The 5,814-nt window shown below is 43.3% G+C and overlaps 1 pseudogene; it reads right to left on the reverse strand.

Moving 5' to 3' along the window:
* Positions 1-3,597: 3,597 nt before the first annotated feature.
* LOC118639411 lies at positions 3,598-4,627 on the reverse strand (annotated as a pseudogene).
* Positions 4,628-5,814: the final 1,187 nt, after the last annotated feature.

The following is a 5,814-nucleotide window of genomic DNA, read 5'->3' on the forward strand; positions in this document are numbered from 1 at the left end:
ATATGCACTGAATCAGAGCATTCTGTCATACAGCATTAACACATATTATAAAAGTGCATGGTGTCAAAGGAATAGAACCACCAGCATTCAAAAGCAGCTTTGTCAATTAGGCAACAGAACATGTTACAGTATGTCTCTCCATGGTGGCAACTTCCAAATGAAAAGGAAAAAAAAAAAAAGGAGCTATAACCCTTTTTATTTTCTCTGTTTAAAATCCAACAGAGGGTATAGGTAAATGTGGTATTACCTCCTCCCACAAACACATCAAAGTTACAATTAAACTACAGAACAACCATCATTCAGAACCACCTTAAATCGAGCTAAATGGAAGTCCTATAACTACAAAATTAAAGAAGAAGCCACATCAAGACTGATAGGAGGAATGGAGGTGCAGACCGGCTGGTCCTACACCCATGTGTGGCAGATAAAAATCAGGAGGGATACCTCAGCTGAAAAGGTCCTCCCTGAGAAGTGAGGGGTCCCCGTCCCACACCAAGCACCCCAGTCCAGGGTTCCAATGCCAGAAAGAGAAATCTTCATAACTTCTGTCTGTAAACAGCAGCAGGAATTGAGGCTGAGGGAAGCTGAAGCTACTGGAATCCCAGGCAGTTCCTCTTAAAGGGCCCGCACACAGGCTTACTCCAACCCGATCCTTCCAGGCTCCAGCACGGGGGAGGCAGCTCAAAAGGCACCAGAGACATATGGGGAAGAGCTGAGTTGTTTGGCATTGGGGCGAGAGCTGGAGAGGCAGCTTTCTCCCAGACAGACGTGCTGGCAGAGGCAATTTTTCTTTTGGTGAGCCCTTCCCCCACAAGGCCAGCAGAAGGCCACCATATCTTGGACTCCAGCAACCTGGCTCATACTGTTTGTCCTGCCCTGGTGATTCCCTGAAGCACTGCCCCGTCCATTTGTAGGCCCACCCAAGCTATTTCCAGTGGCTTTCCCACAGAATTGGCCTATCTTGGCTCCTGCTTCAGATTTTCCTAAATTCTCTCAAACAAGCAGCATCTGGCCTCAGCAAGCCCCATACCTTTCCCTAAGTGGCCCCAGGCCTGGCACTAGAAGTAACCAACCTTGGTTCACAACTTGGCTTTGCCTGGGCACCTCCAAGTACAGCATACGAAGAAGCCATTTGCAGATCGTTTTGTAGCATATGCCTGGTGGCCCTGGGTAGAACACATGCAGTAGCTGACCTAGCCCCAGAGCCAGCACACCCAGTGGACAGCTTCAGACCACATTGAAGCACTACCACCCAACCACCTCTACAAGCAACACACTCAATAGGTGGATTTATTGGGTACCAGAGCCCTACTGAAGTAAGTGTTGCTCTGTGTTATGGGCCCTGTACAGCTAATCCTCCAAGGGAGTCAGAGGTCAGTGGGCACAGCCAGTCTTTGCAGCTGATCAGTCTGAGTAAATCCCTCCCACTGATGTGCCAACAGCAATCAAGACTCAATTACAACAGAAGGGTATACAGTCCACACGAGTGGTGACCAGGGAGGCTGTGCCACTGGACCCTACAGGATACATACTGCAACAGGCCACCCTACCATGTCTAGGAGATGTAGCAACTCTACCTAATACATAGAAACACACACAAGGAGACAGCCAAAATGAGGAGACAAAGAAACGTTCCAAATGAAAGAACAGAACAAAATGCCAAGTAAAGAATCAAACAAAATGGAGATAAGTAATCTATTAGATGCAGAGTTCAAAACACTGGTTATAAAGACGCTCAGTGAACTGAGTGAGAACTTCAAAGAACTTAACGATAACTCCAAGAAACTTAGTGAGAATATCAACAACATACAAATGGACCAGTCAGAAATGAAGGATACATTAACTGAAATAAAGAATAACTTACAGAGAATCAATAGTAGAGTAGGTGAAACCAAGAAGCAAACCATCTATTTGGAATATAGGGAAGCAAAAAACACCCACTCAGAACAGCAAAAGGAAAAAAGAATCCAAAAACTGAGGATAGTGTAAGGAGCTTCTGGGACAACTTCAAGCATACCAACATTTGCATCATGGGGGTGCTAGAAGGAGAAGAGAGAGAGTAAGAAATTGAAAACCTATTTGAAAAAATAATGACAGAAAACTTTCCTAACTTGGTGAAGGAAACAGACATACAAGTCCAGGAAGCACAGAGAGTCCCAAACAAGATGAACCCAAAGAGGTCCACACCAAGACACAACATAATCAAAATGCAAAAGGTTCAAGACAAAGAGAGAATCTTAAAAGCAGCAAGAGAAAAGCAGTTAGTTACCTACAACAGAGCTCACAGAAGACTGTCAGCCAATTTCTTAAAAGAAACTTTGTAAGCCAAAAGGGAGTGGCAAGAGATATTCAAAGTGATGAAAAGCAAGGACCTCCAATCAAGATGACTCTATTCTGCAAAGCTATTATTTAGAATCGATGGCCATATAAAGAGTTTCCAAGACAAGAAAAAGTTAAAGGAGTTCATCACTACCAAACCAGTATTATATGAAATGATAAAGATCTTCTTGAAGAAGGAGGAAGAGGAGGAGGAGGAGGAGGAGGAGGAGGAGAAGGAGAAGGAATATGAACAATAAAATGGCAATAAATACATATCAATCAACAATTGAATATACAAACAAAATGTACAAGCAGAACAGAAACAGACTCATAGATAAAGATAACTTTTTTTTTTTTATCCTCACCTGAGGATATTTTTCCATTTTTTGTACAGATAGAATGGGAGGGAGAGAGAGGAAGGGAGAGAGAGAGAGAAACATCGACATGAAGGGACACATCGAGTGGCTGCCACCCGCACGACCAACCAGGGCCGGGGATAAACTGCAACCGAAGTACATGCCCTTAGTGGGAACTGAACCTGGGTCTCCCCGGACCGCAGGCCGACGCTCTAACCGCTGAGCCAAACCGGCCAGGGCGATAAAGATAACTTTTTGTTGGTTGCCATATGGGAGGAGAGTTGGGAGGATGGGTGGTAAAGGTGAGGGACTAAGAAGCACAAATTTGTTAGACTGACAAACCTCAGAGGGAAGGGGGGAGGGATTAGGATGAGATAAACCAAAGAACTTATATACATATATACATAACCAATGGACACCGACAATCATGTGGGGAAGGCAGGAGGGGGGCAGGAGCAGGGAGAAGGGGGTCAATAGGGGAAACATGAGGGGGTGTCTCTAATACTTTCAACAATAAAGATAAGTTTAAAAATATAAATAAATAAATAAATAAATAAATAAAATCCAACAGAAAACAAACATCAATTCTGCTATACACTAACATGTTCTTTTTTTTTTTTTTTTATCATCCTCACCCGAGGACATTTTTTCATTTTTTGTTCAGGAAGAGTGGGAGGGAGAGAGAGAGAGAGAGAGAAAGAGAGAGAGAGAGAGAGAAACATCCACATGAAAGGGACACATCAAGTGGCTGCCACCCACACAACCAACCAGGGCCGGGGACAAACTGCAACCAAGGTACACGCCCTTAGCGGGAACCGAACCTGGGTCTCTCCAGACCGCAGGCCGATGCTCTAACCACTGAGCAAAACCGGCCAGGGCTACACTAACATTTTCAAAGTACATCATTTGTACAAAAGAAGGACTAAGAACATAAATGTGTTGCAGAGATCCAAACATAAGTGTAAATAAGCGCCTCACCAGCTTTCTGGTGGTGCTCAGGAGGAGCCACTTCATAATCGCAGGCACTAAAGATAGTAGCACAATTCTTTGCCAGGTATTTTAGGAAATCATGAAGATAATTCAGTAATAAAGCAAGGCTCTTCTCTTCCAGATGTGTATAGGCTAACATCTCTTTAATTGTGCAAATAATCTCAGTAGATGCGGCACTCCATACACCTGGAACATGGGTGCTTCAGGGTGATCTGGGAGAATTTCAGCACACTGTGGGGTCTCAAATTTGTAAAGTAGCTGAGTATAAAACATTAACGATGAAGTATTCCTTTACCCCTGCCACAACTTCACTAACAGCATACTGTACTCCTTATTATCTATGTTTCCTGGAGATTTCTTGTGATTTGCATAATCCTTCAGAATGGAATTCACATTCTTCTTGGCAGGAAGATAAAGAGCTGTTTCTGCTGGCTAATTAAATCCCAGTCATTGTTTTAGTTCTTCAGAAACTTTTACTTTAACTTCAACTCTGTTCATGAATGTTTTCTCATTTTTCTTTCTTTCTTTTTTTTTTAATTGGCGAGAAAGAGGAAGGGAAAGAGAGAGAGAGAGAGAGAAATATCATTGTGAGTGAAACACCTATCGGTTGCCTCCTGCACATGCCTTGACTGGAAACCGAAACCAGCCACCTTCTGGTGTATGGGACAGCACTCCAACCAACTGTGCCACACCGGCCAGAGCTCCCCTTATTTTCAATAGCAGGATCTACTTTGGCTCTTTTCTTGCAAGGTGGCTGAGGTGTCTCACTAGTATGCCACTATCTCCATTTCCGGATGTTTCTGTTTGTTCTTCTTTGTTTTCACTTCAACAATTTCTTCTTTCCTGGGGCAGCCCCTCTCGTCTTCCCCTCTGTACCTTGCTCCTGATTGGCTCTTTGAAGTTCTAGCTGTTTCTGCAGATTGGTGTCCTTTTATTTCAGTACTCTGCTTTCTGGAAACCATTCATTCCAATTTTTATTTCTACTACTGTAATGTATAAAGTATTTCACTTGTTTGTCTTTTATGGCAACTTTTACACATCTTGCTTCATAAAGAAGAGGCCCATGAAAACACAGTACTCACTCACCCTCCTGGAATGTAGGCTTCAGGTCCTGCTTTGGGGCCATTTATAGAGATTCACTAGGGTCTCCTCTTTCTCCTACCTCCCGGACTACTACTGCCCCCTACTCTCCGCCTGGCCCAGTGGGCAGCACCAGCTCTGTCACATGCAGTGGGCAGCACCAGCTCTCCATCCCGAGTGAGCTGACTTGTCAGCACCCAAACACCTCACAGCTACACTGCCATTCTCTTCCAATACTGGATCTTCCAAACTGAAATCTCATCAACAGAACAGAAGGAAATCTTTTGCAATGGAACTTTGAAATGATTTGTATTTATCATCATGCTTTTGCCACTGCCATTGTTTTTATTTCATAATAACTTGAGATGAAGTAATTAGCGATGCAGTATTTGTTTTACCATTTATAAAGAATCATGATAAACTTAATGTATGGTTCAACCCACAAAATGAAATGCCAACCAGATGAGCATATCTTCTAATATTTAATGTACTTCAATGAAATTTATTTTATGAGCAGAAGTTATGGAGACAGCTGCAAGGTTGCACTAAGTGAGGTCGTCAGTGCACAGAATTCATGTTCTTATCTTTGACATTAAGGGAAGAACTTATAATGCATTTTCCCATATTCAACAATCTTTCCTAACAAGCTCCTAGTCTGCTGTAAATCTGTTTAAACACAAATAACCCTCCACTGTCTCATTTGTAGTTTTGTTATCATCATAATTAGCTAGTTATTAATATTACTAATAGAAAGAAAGCAAAAGGGAGGCCAAATATTGTAAGCATGATCATCTGGGCAGCTTCACCAGGAAGCTACAGCTTCACCCCCCCCCACCCCCCCCCCAGGGAACCACAGGTCCATTCCCTATTGATCACGGGAGGGGGGGGATCAAACAAAGGGGGATATGGGCACAAGCTGTAATGAAGTCGGGCAACAACATAGAGAAGGTGCTTGCCTGTCAGTCTAGCCTAGGAAAAAGATCATTGGCTAGAAGGGTGGAGTCACGGCAAGCATGCAAAATCTTGGCAATGTAAAATCCCCAGACAGAGTCCCGGCTCTCTTCTTCTT

This window comes from Molossus molossus, unplaced genomic scaffold (genome assembly GCF_014108415.1).
Source record: "Molossus molossus isolate mMolMol1 unplaced genomic scaffold, mMolMol1.p scaffold_m16_p_1, whole genome shotgun sequence".
Taxonomy (NCBI): Eukaryota; Metazoa; Chordata; class Mammalia; order Chiroptera; family Molossidae; genus Molossus; species Molossus molossus.